This window comes from Rhinoderma darwinii, chromosome 1 (genome assembly GCF_050947455.1).
Source record: "Rhinoderma darwinii isolate aRhiDar2 chromosome 1, aRhiDar2.hap1, whole genome shotgun sequence".
NCBI classification, from domain to species: Eukaryota; Metazoa; Chordata; class Amphibia; order Anura; family Rhinodermatidae; genus Rhinoderma; species Rhinoderma darwinii.
In genome coordinates this window covers 297525964-297543060 of record NC_134687.1, presented here as the reverse complement: position 1 = coordinate 297543060, position 17097 = coordinate 297525964, and positions in this window count along the sequence as shown.

The window sequence follows — 17097 nt, the reverse complement described above, 5'->3', positions numbered from 1 at the left end:
GCTCTCAGCATCCCCCCCTCCTTTATCCTGGCTAGTGCCGGGATAAACGAGGGGTTTGAACGGTGTAACCTCCTACACTGTGTGTCGCCATTTTTTGAGCTAACCCACAGTGTAGTAGGTTTACATACAGTAGTAAACACACACAAACACGAACATACATTGAAATCTCTTACCTGCTCCTGCCGCCGCAGCTCCCTCCGGCCCGTCCGCTCCGTTTGCTGCCGCTGGTGCAAGTGCACAAATCCGGAAGCCGCGACCGGAAGTAGTAATATTACTGTCCGGCCGCGACTTCCGGTCCACAGTCTATTTATACCTGCCTTTCCTGTTCCTCCTTGCTTGTGATTCTTCTGTTTGGTTTCCTAGCCCTGCTGCAGCTTCTGTACTATTTGACCCTGCTTCATATGACCCTGGCTTACTGACTACTCTCCTGCTCTGCGCTTGGTACCTCGTACACTCCTGGTTTGACTCAGCTCGTTCACTACTCTTGTTGCTCACGGTGTTGCCGTGGGCAACTGCCCCATATCCTTTAGCTTCTGTGTACCCTTGTCTGTCTGTCGCGCACTTATTGAGCGTAGGGACCGTCGCCCAGTTGTACCCCGTTGCCTAGGGCGGGTCGTTGCAAGTAGGCAGGGACTGAATGGCGGGTAGATTAGGGCTCACGTGTCTGTTTCCCTACCCCATCATTACATAATCACAAGCCCTTTACCTAGTCTACCCTGGTCCCTCACACTACTATGGACCCCCTTGAGACCCTGGCTCAGCAAATGCAGGGTCTCTCCCTACAGGTCCAGGCCCTGGCTCAGAGGGTCAACCAGCCTGATGCTACCATGGTAGTGCCCCTCACCTCACCTCTTGAACCCCACCTCAAGTTGCCTGACCGGTTCTCAGGGGACCGGAAGACTTTTTTCTCCTTTCAGGAGAGTTGTATGCTCTATTTTCGCTTAAAGCCCCACTCCTATAATTATGTCCCGGCTCCAGGAAAGGCCCCAAGAATGGGCCTTCTCCTTGGCACCTGACGCCCCTGAACTGTCCTCCGTTGATCTTTTCTTTTCTGCTCTCGGACTCATTTATAACGAGACTGACAGGGCTGCCTTTGCCGAGAGCCAGCTGGTGACCTTACGTCAGGGTAAGAGACCTGTGGAGGAGTATTGTTCTGACTTTAGGAAGTGGTGCGTAGCTTCTCGGTGGAATGACCCTGCTTTAAGGTGCCAGTTTAGGTTGGGTCTGTCGAACGCCCTGAAAGACCTGCTAGTTAGTTATCCCTCTTCTGACTCCCTAGACCAGGTTATGGCTTTAGCGGTACGACTTGACCGACGTCTCAGGGAACGACAACTGGAACGTTTTTGTGTTTTCCCCTCTGACTCCCCCATGATGCCTCCCGAAGTTCCGTTGCTTCGCTCTTCCACGGAAGACTCGGAGGTACCTATGCAACTCGGGGAATTCCGCAGGAAGAATGGTCTCTGCTTCTATTGTGGGGATGACAAGCATCAAGTGAATACCTGTCCTAGGCGTAAGAATAAGCAGCCGGAAAACTTCCGCGCCTAAGTGATCATCGGGGAGGTCACTTGGGCACACAGGTATTTCCCCCGTAAATATGAAACGTAATAAAATCTTGCTTCCCTTTCAGGTCTCTTTTGGTGGTAGGTCTGCTACCGGCAGTGCCTTCGTGGATTCAGGGTCTTCTGCTAATATCATGTCTGTGGAATTTGCTATGTCTCTAGCTATGCCTTTGTTTGATTTGCCTAAACCTGTCCCGGTAGTGGGTATCGACTCCACTCCTCTTGCTAATGGTTATTTTACACAGCATACCCCTGTTTTTGAACTCCTTGTTGGCTCCATGCATTTGGAGCAGTGCTCTGTACTGTTGATGCAGGGATTATCGTCCGATTTGGTTTTAGACCTTCCCTGGTTGCAGTTGCATAATCCCACGTTTGACTGGAATACTGGGGAGCTTACCAAATGGGGTAATGAATGCTTGACGTCATGTTTTTCTGTTAATTCTATTTCTCCCCTGAGGAGGTGAACATGCTACCTGAGTTTGTTCAGGACTTCGCTGATGTTTTCTCTAAGGAGGCCTCCGAGGTGTTACCTCCTCATAGAGAATACGATTGCGCCATCAATTTGGTACCAGGAGCTAAGCTCCCTAAGGGTAGGATATGTAATCTCTCTTGTCCCGAACGTGAAGCCATTAGAGAGTATATCCAGGAATGCCTGGCCAAGGGTTACATTCGCCCCTCTACTTCTCCGGTAGGTGCTGGCTTCTTCTTCGTAGGGAAGAAGGATGGTGGTCTTAGGCCATGCATTGACTACTGTAACTTGAATAAGGTCACTGTAAGGAACCAGTATCCCCTTCCTTTGATTCCTGATCTCTTTAATCAGGTTCAGGGGGCCCAATGGTTCTCTAAGTTTGATCTACGGGGGGCGTATAACCTTATCCGCATCAAAGAGGGGGATGAGTGGAAGACTGCGTTTAACACGCCTGAAGGTCATTTAGAATACCTCGTCATTCCCTTTGGGTTGTGTAATGCTCCCGCGGTCTTCCAGAATTTCAGAAATTAGATTTTAAGAGATTACCTGGGGGTATTTCTTGTAGTGTACCTTGATGGCATACTTGTGTTTTCCAAGGACTGGTCCTCCCACTTTGAGCATGTCAGGAAGGTGCTCCAGGTCCTTCGGGAAAACAAACTGTTTGCGAAGACCGAAAAATGAGTGTTTGGGGTGCAGGAGATACAATTTTTGGGTCAAATCCTCACTCCTCATGAATTCCGCATGGACCCCGCCAAGGTCCAGGCTGTGGCGGAATGGGTCCAACCTGCCTCCCTGAAGGTGTTACAGTGCTTCTTGGGGTTCGCTAATTATTACAGGAGATTTATTGCTAACTTCTCGGTCATCGCTAAGCCTCTTACGGACCTCACTCGCAAAGGTTCTCATCTCCTCCACTGGCCTCCTGAGGCTGTCCAGGCTTTTGAGGTCCTTAAGAAGTGCTTTATCTCGGCCCCGCTGCTGGTTCAGCCCAACCAAATGGAGCCATTTGTCGTGGAGGTTGACGCGTCCGAGGTGGGAGTGGGGGATCTCTTGTCCCAGGGTACCAGTTCCCTCACCCATCTCCGTCCCTGTGCCTACTTCTCCAGGAAGTTTTCGCCCACTGAGAGTAACTATGATATTGGCAACCGCGAACTCTTAGCCATTAAATGGGCATTTGAAGAGTGGCGCCACTTCCTGGATGGGGCTAGGCACCAGGTAACGGTCCTTACCGACCACAAGAATCTGGTTTTCCTAGAATCTGCCCGGAGGCTAAACCCGAGACAAGCTCGATGGGTGTTATTTTTTACCAGATTCAACTTTTTGGTTACCTATAGGGCTGGGTCTAAAAATATTAAGGCTGATGCACTGTCGCGTAGCTTCATGGCCAGCCCTCCTTCGGAGGAAGATCCTGCTTGTATTTTTCCTCCAGGTATAATCATTTCCTCTATTGATTCTGATTTAGTCTCTGATATTGCTGCTGATCAAGGTTCAGCTCCCGGGAACCTTCCTGAGAACAAGCTGTTTGTTCCCCTGCAATTCCGGCTAAGGGTACTTAGGGAAAATCATGACTCCGCACTATCTGGTCATCCAGGCATCCTGGGTACCAAGCATCTCATTGCCAGAAACTATTGGTGGCCTGAGTTGTCTAAAGACGTTAAGGCCTACGTCGCCGCTTGTGAGGTTTGTGCTAGGTCCAAGACTCCCAGGTCCCGAACAGCGGGATTACTGCGTTCTTTGCCCATTCCCCAGAGACCTTGGACTCATATCTCCATGGATTTTATCACCGATTTGCCTCCATTTCAAGGCAAGTCGGTGGTGTGGGTTGTAGTAGACCGCTTCAGTAAGATGTGCCACTTTGTGCCCCTCAAGAAACAACCCAATGCTAAGACGTTAGCTACCTTGTTTGTCAAACACATCCTGCGTCTCCATGGGGTCCCTGTCAATATTGTTTCTGACAGAGGTGTACAATTTGTTTCTTTGTTTTGGAGAGCCTTCTGTAAAAAGTTGGAGATGGATCTGTCTTTCTCCTCTGCCTTCGATCCCGAAACTAATGGCCAAACTGAGAGGACTAATCAGTCTCTAGAACAATATTTAACGTGTTTTATCTCTGACTGTCAATATGATTGGGTCTCATTCATTCCCCTCGCCGAATTTTCCCTTAATAACCGGGTCAGTAACTCGTCAGGGGTCTCCCCCTTTTTCTGTAATTTTGGGTTTAATCCACGGTTCTCCTCCGTTTCACCTGGTAGTTCCAACAATCCCGAGGTAAAGGTCGTTCATCGGGAACTGTGCACAGTCTGGGCCCAGGTTCAGAAGAACCTAGAGGCGTCCCAGAGCATACAAAAAGCTCAGGCAGATAGAAGACGTTCTGCTAACTCCTTGTTTATGGTCGGGGATCTGGTGTGGCTATAGTCTAAGAACTTGCGCCTTAAAGTCCCGTCCAAGAAGTTTGCTCCCCGGTTTATAGGGCCGTACAAGGTCATTGAAGTCCTCAATACTGTCTCCTTCCGACTGGAGTTGCCCCCATCTTTTCGAGTACACGACGTGTTTCATGCCTCCCTCCTTAAACGCTGCTCCCCGTCCTTGGCTTCCTCGAGGAAACCTCCTGTCTCCGTTCTCACCCCTGAAGGGGTAGAATTCGAGGTGGCCAAGATTGTGGACAGCAAGATGGTCCAAGGCTCCCTCCATTACCTGGTCCATTGGAGAGGATACGGGCCGGAGGAGAGGACTTGGGTACCCGCCCGGGATGTTCACGCTGGGGTATTGGTCAGGAGGTTCCACCTTCGTTTCCCCAATAAACCAGGTCCATCTAGAAAGGGTCTGGTGGCCCCTCATAAAAGGGGGGGTACTGTTAAGGATCTGCCAGGCACAGCTTCTATGTATACGCCCATAGGTAATCAGTCTGCACCTGCTTCTATGTCTGTGAGACTGACTCCATCTTCCACCACTCAGGATGGCAGGCTTAGGAGTGGGAGAGCCTATCACAGCCTGGCCAGACGGAGCTAGCTCCCGCCCTCTGTCTATTTATACCTGCCTTTCCTGTTTCTCCTTGCTTGTGATTCTTCTGTTTGGTTTCCTAGCCCTGGTGCAGCTTCTGTACTATTTGACCCTGCTTCATATGACCCTGGCTTACTGACTACTCTCCTGCTCTGCGTTTGGTACCTCGTACACTCCTGGTTTGACTCGGCTTGTTCACTACTCTCCTGCTCTGCGTTTTGTACCTCGTACACTCCTGGTTTGACTCGGCTCATTCACCACTCTTGTTGTTCACGGTGTTGCCGTGGGCAACTGCCCCATTTCCCTTTGCTTCTGTATACCCTTGTCTGTCTGTCGTGCACTTATTGAGTGTATGGACCGTCGCCCAGTTGTACCCCGTCGCCTAGGGCGGGTCGTTGCAAGTAGGCAGGGACTGAGTGGCGGGTAGATTAGGGCTCACGTGTCTGTTTCCCTACCCCCATCATTACAGGAGTCTAAATGCTTACTATACCCCTAGAAAAATTCCTGAGGGGTGTTTCCAAAATGGGGTAACTTGGGGGGCTTCCACTGTTTTGGTCCCTCCAGGGCGTTGCAAAGGCGGCATGGCACCGAAAAACAATCCAGCAAAATCCGTGCTCCAAAATCCAAATGGCGCTACTTCCCTTCTGAGCGCTGCCATGGGTCCAATCAGCAGTTTATTACGACATATGGGGTATTGCCGTAATCAGGAGAAAATGCTTTACAAATGTTGTGGTTCTTTTTTTCCTTTATTCCTTGTAAAAATTTAAAATTTCTATGATTTTTCAGAAAAAAAGTTGATTTTCATTTTTACAGACTAATTCCAATATATTTAGCGAAAAACCTGTGTGGTCAAAATGCTAACTATACCCCTAGATAAATTCGTTGATAAGTGTAGTTTCCAAAATGGGTCACTTTTGTAGGGTTTCCCCTGTTTTGGTCCCTCCAGGGGGTTGCAAACGCGACATGGATGCGAAAACCAATCCAGCAAAATCCGTGCTCCAAAATCCAAATGGCGCTCCTTCCCTTCTGAGCCTTGCTGTGGGTCCAATCAGCAGTTTATTACCACATATGGGATATTGTCGTAATCGGGAGACATTGCTTTACATATGTTGGGGTGCATTTTCTTTCTTATTTCTGTAAATATTAAAAATTTCTATGTTTTTTCAGAAAAAAGTAGATTTTCATTTTTACAAACTAATTCTAATAAATTTAGCGAAAAACCTGTGTGGTCAAAATGCTAACTATACACCTAGATACATTCCTTGAGGGGTGTAGTTTCCAAAATGGGGTAACTTTTGGGGTATTTCTACTGTTTTGGTACCACAAGACCTCTTCAAACCTGACAAGATGCCTAAAATATATTTTAAAGAGAAGGAGGCCCAAAATCCACTGGGTGCTCCTTTGCTTCTGAAGCTGGTGCTTCAGTCCATTATCACACTAGGGCTACATGTGGGATATTTCTAAAAACTGCAGAATCTGGGCAATAAATATTAAGTTGCATTTCTCTGGTAAAACCTTCTGTGTTACAAAAAAAAAATGTATTAGAAATGAATTTCGGCAAAAAAAATAAAATTTGTAAATTTCACCTCTGCTTTGCTTTAATTCCTGTGAAACGCCTAAAGGGTTAAAACACTTTGTGAATGCGGATTCAAATACCTTGAGGGGTGCAGTTTTCAAAATTGGGTGACTTCTGTGGATTTTCTAATATATAAGGCCCTCAAAGCCACCTCAGAACTGAACTGGTCCCTGAAAAAATAGCCTTTTGAAATTTTATTTAAAATGCGAGAAATTTCTGCTAAAGTTCTAAGCCTTGTAACGTCCTAGAAAAATAAAAGGACGTTCAAAAAACGATGCAAACAAACATATGGGAAATGTTAACTAGTAACTATTTTGGGTGGTATTACTATCTGTTTTACAAGCAGATACGTTTAAATTTAGAAAAATGCTAATTTTTGCAAACTTTTTCTAAATTGTGGTGCTTTTCAGAAATAAATAACAAAATTATCGACAAAATTTTTTCACTAACATAAAGTACAACATGTCACGAGAATCTCAGAGTCGCTTGGATAGGTAAAAGCATTCCAACGTTATTACCACATAAAGTAACACATGTCAGATTTGAAAAAATCGGCTGGGTCCTGAAGGCCAAAACAGGCTGGGTCCTGAAGGGGTTAAGGTACTAGGGCTAAGCCCTTTTTTGAATCCTGATTGTGGAAAATCTAGGATTTTTGCGATGTTGGGAGAAAAGGGGTCTGGTCCTGGGTCTCCATACTAGGAACAGAATTTCTTCCAAATTTTTGGATAGATTTCTGAGGTAACTTCTTTATGACTTGATAAGATAGTTGAAATTACATCATCTGATAAACCGTGGTTTCTCAAGATCTGCCTTTCAGGATCCAGGCTGACAACTTCAGAGTTTCTATTCCGTGAAAGAATAAGGGACCCTCGGAGAGAAGATTCTTCTTGACTGGGAGCATGATAGGGTCTTCCAACGCTAGGTACTTTACAATTGGAAACCAGCTTCTTTTTGGCCAATAGGGAAGAATAATGATGAGCTTTGTCAAATCTTCCTGGATTTTTCTTAATACCATTGGTATTAGAGGAAACGGAGGAAATGCATAGGCCAGATCCATGTCCAGGGTTGGGACAATGCATCTACTCCCAATTGGTTGTCTTTGAGATTCAGGGAGAAGAATGTCTCTACTTGGGAGTTTTTTCTTGTAGCAAACAGGTCTATTTGTGGATAACCCCATCTTCGGGTTAAGGACACAAAGACTTCCCTGTTTAGGGACCATTCTCCAGGGACTCCCTTGCTCATGTTGTTTGTGCAGAGCCACCAATGGAGAGATGATTTCACAGACTCGGAAATTTGAATTCTTGAATTCAAGGAGTCCTGTTTTCGATCCCACTGGGACAGGATCAGATTCTGTAAGGGTCTGGAGTGAAATTGACTCCATGGAATAGATTGGATGCAAGACGTCATCATTCCCAACATCCGCATTCCTTCCCTTATGGAACAGTCGCTTTTCCTCCAAAATTTCCTTACTTCTGTCAGTCGAAGTATCTGTTTCCCTCTTTGGAGGAAGAACTGTTGAAGTGAGGAGTCTAGTAGCACTCCTAAGAAGACCTTCTGTTTTTGGGGAGGAAGTCTTGACTTTTGGAAGTTGATTATCCATCCCAATTCCTGTAGTAGGGAAAGAACCTGTGACCGATGACTGTTTAAGATAGACAGAGTTTCTGCTGTCAACAGGAAGTCGTCTAGATATGGAATAATTACTATGCCCTGACTTCTTACGAATGCCATAATCTCTGCCATAATTTTTGTAAAAATTCTGGGGACGGAGGAAATGGCGAAAGGGAGGCAGACAAACTGGAAGTGGAGAATGGAAGGACTGTTCTGAATCGCGAATCTGAGGAATCTCTGGTAAGCGGGGTGGATAGGAACGTGATAATACGCCTCCTTTAAATCGATCGCACACATTGATGCTACTTCCCTTATTAGAGGAATAGTCGATCTGATAGACTCCATCTTGAATTTTCGATATTTTACCCATTTGTTCAGGACCTTCAGGTTGATTATTGTCCTGTAAGAACAGTTTGGTTTCTTGACTAAGAAGATCTTTGAATAGTGGCCCTTGAATTTTTCGTTGTGGGGAGCTGGCGTAATTGCTCTCAATTTGAGTAGTTTCTGGACGTCCTGGATAAGGATCTGATGAAGGTCTTTTGCTTGGTACTGGGTTATTAGAAATTTCTCTGGAGGAATGGAGGAGAATTCTATTTTGTACCCTTCTTCTATAATCTTTAGAACCCAGGGGTTCTGGGTTATTCCGGTCCATTTTGGATAAAATTGTAGGAGTCTTCCCCCCACACTCTTGGCGTCATTGCTTTGAGGGCTGAAATGAGTTATTGGGGTTAAGGAGATATCCTCGACCCCTTCTTCCTTTGGGGTAACTCCAGCGACCGGACTTCCCTTTCCCGCTGTAGTTCTGTAAGGTTGGCTCCCTCTGTTGGCGAAACCTCCGAAACGGAGTTTTTTTTTTAGGTTTCTCTTCTGGAAACCCCTTTTTCCTATCCGCAGCATTCTCCAGCATGTTATCCAGGAGAGGACCAAACATCAGAGAACCTGTAAACGGGATAGAACACAACTTGTTCTTGGACTTCGTATCTCCTGACCAGATCTTGAGCCATAATGCTCTTCTAGCAGCATTTGAGAGAGCCCCATTCCTGGTAGCAAATCTAATGGATTCCGCTGAAGCGTCTACCAAGAATCCGGTTGCCATCTTTAGTAAGGGTAGAGATTCTAATAGATCTTGTCATGATGTTTCCATCATCAAATGGGTCTCCAGCTGGTTTAACCATATAAACATTGCTCTTGCTACCGATGTGGCCGCAATATTTGTAGAGATCAAAGCGGAGGAAGATTCCCAAGCTCTTTTCAGTAGCCCGTCTGCCTTTCGGTCCATGGCGTCCTTCAACTGAGAGGAATCTTCAAATGGGATTGCGTTTATTTTTAGCAACCCTAGCTACTGGGACATCTACCTTTGGGATCTCATCCCAAGGTTTAGTGTCTTCTGGATCAAAGAGAAGTCTGTTTTTAAATTCTTTTGAAATGAAGAGCCTCTTTTCCGAATCCTCCCATTCCGTTGTTACCATTCTCTTGAGATTTTCATTTACCGGAAAAATCTTTGTTTTCTTTTCCGTTAGACGCCCAAACATCTCATCCTGGATGGTATGTGGTTGGTCTTCTTCGGGAATATCCATGGTTTCCCGTATTGCCTGGATTAAGGTATCAGCTATTCGTTGAGGTGCGGCCGCGTTATAGCCGGCGACTGAGGCCTGCTATGCGGCGCAGCGAGGATGCTTTTGCCGGTGCTTCCAAGCCTATGGAGCTGCCGGTCCCCGCCTGATCACGCGGCCCGGCCGAAGCCTGCATGGAAATCCCCGAACCCCACACACTACCGGAACCCTGCCTAGGATTCCTCAGGTAGGTGTTTTTGGGTTGAGAGCTAAGGGACCTCTCGTTAGAGGGGTATTAGCCTAGGCCTTAGGAGGAAGAGAAGGGGGAGTGCACGAACCCCCCGATCTTGGGTCCTGCCCGAGTTTTTTCTCCTGCAGCAACACAGGAGTGATGTCTCTCTGCTCCTGACCCTGTAGGGACAGGAAGAACACTGGCAAGGGGGTGGTGGGAGGGGCCTTTTAACCTCTCTGTCTTCCTGTCCCTATAGAGGTCAATAGGGCAACCTCCTGTGGTGCTGTCATGAGGGATGTACTGGAAATATTTCTCGGAATCCGATCTACCAGGTAAGCATCTATGGTCCAGGTTCAATATAGTAAAAAATGTGTGGGGGTAATTGAAAAATCCAGTGGGGGTTTGGTTAAGGACCCAAAATTGGTAGTTGAGGAATTTGCTTGTTATTATGCCAATATCTATAAAAAAAGAAAACTGTGGGAGATGGGGGAGATAAGTGAGTTTCTAGAGACTATTCCATTGTCAAAACTTAAACAAGAACCAATGGATATGCTGGATGCCCCAATTACAGTGATGGAATTGGAGGTGGTTATTAGGAATGCTCCTGGAGGTAAGTCCCCTGGGTTGGATGGGTTGCCCTTTGAGGTTTACGCACAATATATTGAGGCACTAGGGGCTAGACTTATGGATCTATGGAATAACTTACTAGGGGAAGGGGAAATGTCTGTTTCTATGAGGGAGGTGTTGATTACACTTATTTAAAATCAGGGAAATACCCTATTAAAATGGAGTCTTATAGACCAATTTCTTTGATTAATACGGATGTTAAATTGCTGGCTAAAATCTTGGCAAATAGGTTGGTGAGGGTTAGCTCTTGTTTGATTCATAAAGACCAATGTGGCTTTATGCCAAACAAGTCTACGTCAGATAATATAAGGAGGTTGTGCTTGAATCTCCTTGTGGAGCCATCTAACTAAGGGAAAGGTCCATTTTGTCCCTTGATGCTTGTAAGGCATTTGACACTGTAGAGTGGAATTTTATATGGGCAGTCCTCGAGAGGATGGGTTTTTGTTTCAGATTTATTTTGTGGATTAAACTTTTGTATGCGAACCCGAAAGCTTGCGTAACAGTCAATGGGGTAGTCTCCAGAGATTTTAAGATTGAACGGAGTACAAGACAGGGCTGTCCCTTATCACCCCTGCTCTTCTCTTTGATTATCCCCTTGAGTACCCAGCTCATTTTGGCCTTGAGGACTAGACCCATTTTTTCAAATCTGACATGTATCACTTTATGTGGTAATAACTCTGGAATGCTTTTACCTATCCAATTAATTCTGAGATTGTTTTCTCGTGACATATTGTACTTTAGTTTAGTGCAAAAATTTGGTCTATAATTTCATTGCTTATTTGTGAAAAACACCAACATTTAGCGAAAATATGAAGAAATTATGATTTTTCCAATTTTAAATGTATCTGCTTGTAAAACAGATGGTAATACCACTCAAAATAGTTACCAATTAACATCTCCCATATGTCTACTTTATGTTTGCATCGTTTTTTGAACATCCTTTTATTTTTCTATGACCTCACAAGTCTTAGAACTTTAGCAGCAATTTCTCATATTTTTAAGAAAATTTAAAAAAGCGATTTTTTCAGGGACGAGTTCAGTTCTGAAGTGGTTTTGAGTGCCCTATATATTAGAAACCCCCATAAAACACCCCATTTTAAAAACTGCACCCCTCAAAGTATCCAAAACAGCATTCAGAAAGTGTTTCAACTCTTTAGGCGTTTTACAGGAATTGAAGGAACGTAGAGCTGAAATTTTCAAATTTCATTTTTTTTTACAAAATTCATATGTAATACATTTTCTTCTGTAACACAGAAGGTTTTACCTGAGAAACGCAACTCAATATTTATTGCCCAGATTCTGCAGTTTTTAGAAATATCCCACATGTGGCCCTAGTGTGATAATGGACTGAAACACAGGCCTCAGAAGCAAAGGAGCACCTCTTGGATTTTGGGGCCTCCTTTTTTCAGAATATATTTTAGGCACCATGTCAGGTTTGAAGAGGTCTTGTGGTGCCAAAACAGTGGAAACCCCCAAAAGTGACCCCCATTTTTTAAACTACACCCCTCAGGGAATTTATCTAGGGGTATAGTTAGCATTTTGACCCCACAGGTATTTTGCTATATTTTCTGGAGTTAGTCTGTGAAAATGAAAATCTACTTTTTTTCTGGAAAAACGTAAAAATTTCAAATTTTTGCAAGAAATAAAGGAGAGAAAGCACCCCAACATTTGTAAAGCAATTTCTCGCGATTACGGAAATACCCCATATGTGGTAATAAACTGCTGTTTGGACCCACAGCAGGGCTCAGAAGGGAAGGAGCGCCATTTGGATTTTGGAGCTCTGATTTTACTGGAATGGTTTTCAGTGCCGTGTCACGTTTGCAACGCCCTGGAGGGACCTAAACAGTGGAATCCCCCCAAAAGTGACTCCATTTTGGAAACTATACCCCTCAAGGAATTTTTCTAGTGGTATAGTTATCATTTTGACCCCACAGGTTTTTTGCTGAATTTATTTGAATTAGTCTGTGAAGATGAAAAGAGACTTTTTTTTGGAAAAAACACAGAATTTTCTAATTTTTATAAGGAATAAAGGAGAAAAAGCACCTCAACATTTGTAAAGCAATTTCTCCTGATTACGGAAATACCCCATTATGTGGTAATAAACTGCTGTTTGGACCCATGGCAGGGCTCAGAAGGGACGGAGCACCATTTGGATTTTGCAGCTCAGATTTTGCTGAATTGGTTTCTGGGGTCCATGTCGCATTTGCAGAGTCCCTGAAGTACCAGTACAGTAAAAATTCCCCAGATGTGATCCCAATTTGGAGACTATACCCCTGAAAGAATTAAATTAGAGGTGTAGTGAGCATTTTGAGCCCTCAGGTGTTTTATAGATTTTATTAGAATTGGTCCGTGAAAATGAAAACATTTTTTTTTTCCAATAACCTGTAGCTTTAGCTCAGAATTTTTCATTTCCACAAGGAATACAGGAGAAAAGACACCCCAAAATGTGTTACACAATTTCTCCTGATTACGGAAATACCCCATATGTGGTTGTAAACGGCTATTTGGACATACGGCAAGGGTCTAAACGGAAAAAGTGCAATTTCGTTTTTGGAGTGGAGATTTTACAAAATTTGCTTTTGACGCCATGTTGCATTGCGCTGAGGTACCAGTACAGTGAAAACTCCCGAGAAGTGACCCCATTTAGGAAACTACACCCCTCAAGGAATTCATCTAGAAGTGTAGTGAGCATTTTGACCCCCAAAGGTTTTGCAGAAATTAGTGCACAGTGGATGTTGCAGATTGAAAATTGACATTTTCCACATATATGCTATTTCAGTGCCCAATGTGTTGGGTCCAGCTTGTACCACTGGAGACATACGCCCCATAAATTGTTAAGCGGTTCTCCAGAGTACGGTAATACCCCATATGTGGTCATAAACCGCTGTTTGGGCACACTGCCAGGCCCAGAAGGAGCGCCATTTGGCTTTTGGAGCGCAGATTTTGCTTGGTAGTAGTTTTGTTTAGTGTTTTACTGGTGTTTCAGTTTATAATGTGGGGGCATATGTAATCTGTGCGGAGTACATACATTTTTTGCGTGACACACTGTCGTTTTTATTGGTACCATGTTTGGCTACGCGCGACTTTTTGATCACTTTTTATTCCATTTTTTTGGAAACAACGTGACCAAAAAAGGAAATTCTGCCATTGTTTTTTATGGTATTTTTTTTACGGTGTTCACCGTGCGGGATAAATAATATGATATTTTTTTAGGTCAGGCCGATACGAACGCGGCGATACCTATTATGTCTAGTTTTTGTCTTTTTTTTCATTTTTTTTTCTAATTATAAAGGGCTTGATCAGGGAAACAAGGCGATTATTGTTTTTATTACGTAAAACTTTATAGTATTTATTTATTTATCTAAAACTTTTTTTTTACTTTTTTTTCACTTTTTATTTTACACATACTAGGGGACTGGAAGATCTGATCTTCTGATCCCCTGCACAATACACTGCACTACTTCTGTATGTACTGATGTAGTGCAGTGTATTGTAACTGTCACTTTACAACTGACAGTTGAGCCTATTACGTCCTGCCTCGGGCAGGACCTAATAGGCTCCCGTACCTGGCAACCAGGAAGCCGTTGCTAGGCTTCCTGGTTGCCATTGCAACCATCAGAACCCCGCGATTTTTCGCAGGGGGGCAACGGGGTGCAGAGGGAGCCCCCTCCCTCTGTATCAATCACTTAAATGCCGCTGTCGCTATTGACAGCGGCATTTAAGGGGTTAAACTACAGCGATCGGAGAGGACAGTGATCGCTGTAGTTGCAGTGGGATGTCGGCTGTATATTACAGCCGACATCCGATGAAGATGGAGCGAGCACAGCTCCTGTGCCCGCTTCATCCTCAGGGCGTTACTATACGCCCATTTTCGGGAAGGGGTTAATAAAAAGTGTTTTTGTTTTTTTTTACACCGCTTTCTCTGATCTCCTCACGTATCTCACAGAAGTGAGGAGATCAGAGAAAGTGACAGGAGCTTTCTCCTGCAGACGACGTCACAGACGGCTGTGATTGGTCAGTCTTCAGAGACTGACCAATCACAGCAATCGCCGGCATTGGGGACTGCTAATTGGTCCCCAGGCCGGTAGCAGAGACGGTTAGCTGTCAATGACATATGCCGCCGCTGTTCTGTCACTATGTGATTTCACATAGTGACAGTTTATTCCTGCGCCGTAATAGTACGTCGAAGGTACGCTGGAATAAGCGGCCAGCGACGTACTATTACGTCAAAGGTACGCAAGGGGTTATGGAACCCCTGGCAGTAATCATACGTGAAGATAGAAGTATAGTTGGCTTTGAGTATTGAAATGTTATTGGAAAAATATCTCTCTATGCGGACGATGTTTTGTTATATATGGGTTATTCCCACTCTATAAATAGAATTATTGAGCTATTTGAACGGTATGGATCATTTTCAGGGTTAAAAATTAATTGGGACAAATCTGCCTGTTTGATGATCGACAAAATCTCTTTTGTTCGAGATGACCAACATATAAAATATTTGGGGATTTATTTCACTAAAAACGTAATGGATTTTATTACATTAAATATTGAACCTCTTTTTGATAAAATCAAGGGACGGATCCAGGTGTGGAAGAAAACGTATTTTTCTATTCCCGGGAGAATTGCCCTGATTAAGATGATTCTTCTTCCCCAAATGTTGTATATTTTTGGAAATTCTCCTATAAACATACCATAACTGAATTTGAAAAAATTTGAGGGGGTATTGAGAGAGCTAGTTTGGAGGGGAAGACAACCAAGAATGAAATTTAAATATTTGCGGTATCCTATCTCATATGGAGGATTGGCTGTTCCTGATATCCGTGGATATTACTTGGCCTCTCAAATGAAACAGCTTGTTGAGATGAACAGGGATATTGGAAATAGGGAGAAACTAGGGGGAGCGGTTAAGGTGGTTTCCGGGTTTAATCTGTTTCAAATGCTGGAGATGGGAATGTTTCGGATAGACCCCTTTAGGAACTGCCCGACTATAGTAATGTTGGATAAGTTATGGTGGGAAATTAAAATTAAATGGAATGCAAAGGGAAGATATGGTTTTAGCCCAAGATGGGGGAATATCTATCTCCCAGAATTCAATAAAATCTTGAATATTAAATACTGGGAAAGAAGAGGCATTTTGTTTCTTGAGCAATTAGTGGAGTATGGAGTCCTGTTGGACTTTGAGACTCTTGATAAGAAATTTGGATTAGGTATTGGAGGCTGTTTCTATTTCAGGCAGCTGTATCAAGCCTTTATGTCAGAAGATCATGGAGCAATGAGGATTGTGGAGGTTCCAGAATTTATTAAATTAATGATGAATTCACTTTCTAAAGGGGGGGCTGTCATCTAAATTATATAAATCCTATATGAGGCAGAGGTTGGTAAGGAATCCAGGTAAATCCAGGAAGTACTGGGAAGAGATTCTAGGTACTAGGGATGGTAGAGAATGGCCTCTGGTATTAAGGTGTCTCAAAAAAGTGTCAACTAGCTCGGCCCATATGATATCACAATTTTTTATTGTTCACAATCTACATCTCTCCCAGGCCAAGATAGCCAAATTCTATGGCCATCAGGAAGCCAGGTGCCCTAAATGTCATAGTCTAGAAGCTGATAACCTACATCTATTATGGATGTGACCAAAAAGAAATAAGTTCTGGGAAGAGATCTGTTATGATATTTTTGGGATTTTTCGAGTAAGAATATCTCTAGACCCTTGGATTTGTTTATTGGGAGCTCTGGAGGTGGAAGAGGGATCTACAGGGAGAACTATGGCAGTGGGAAAATTACTTTATTATGCTAGGAAGTGTATTTTATTTAATTGGAAGAGTAAAAGCCCTCCATCGGTAGAGAAATGGGTTAAATATACCAATAGAATTATAATGTTGGAAAATAATGATTTTAGAAAGAAGGGGAAGATCTCTTTTTTTTCTTCTCAGGTTTGGCCCCTTGGATTCAGTGTCGGTTTGAGGCACTGGAAAGGGAAGTATTGGTGGCGATGTAGCGGAGGGGGAGGAGAAAGTGGTTTGGAAATATTTTTTTTTTTTTTTTTTGGGGGGGGATAGTGGGTGTTTAATTGTTATGATGTTCTGTGAAGAAACTAAGCAGCTGTACATTGTTGGTTCATATTTTTTTTTTGTGCAGAGTTAAAACAATCTAGTGATATGCTCTGTTTTTTATCGGAGTTATAGAGTATATATATTCAGTAGGGTCATGGTAAGAAAGTGGAAATATGTTTCTATGGTCCTAGTGCATAGAAATGAGCACAATGAACGTAGGTTGTTGGCTTCGGATCATGTTGCTAATATTCATTGCTGTATACAGGGTATATGCGATATGTACAGTTGTTTGTTTTCTGTATTTGATATTTGTCTTAAAAATAAATGAAGACTTGGGAAAAAAATATATATATAAATATCCGGCTGAGGGTGCCGTCATACCAGTTTGCTCCCAGGTTCCTTGGACCCTTCGAGATCTTGCAA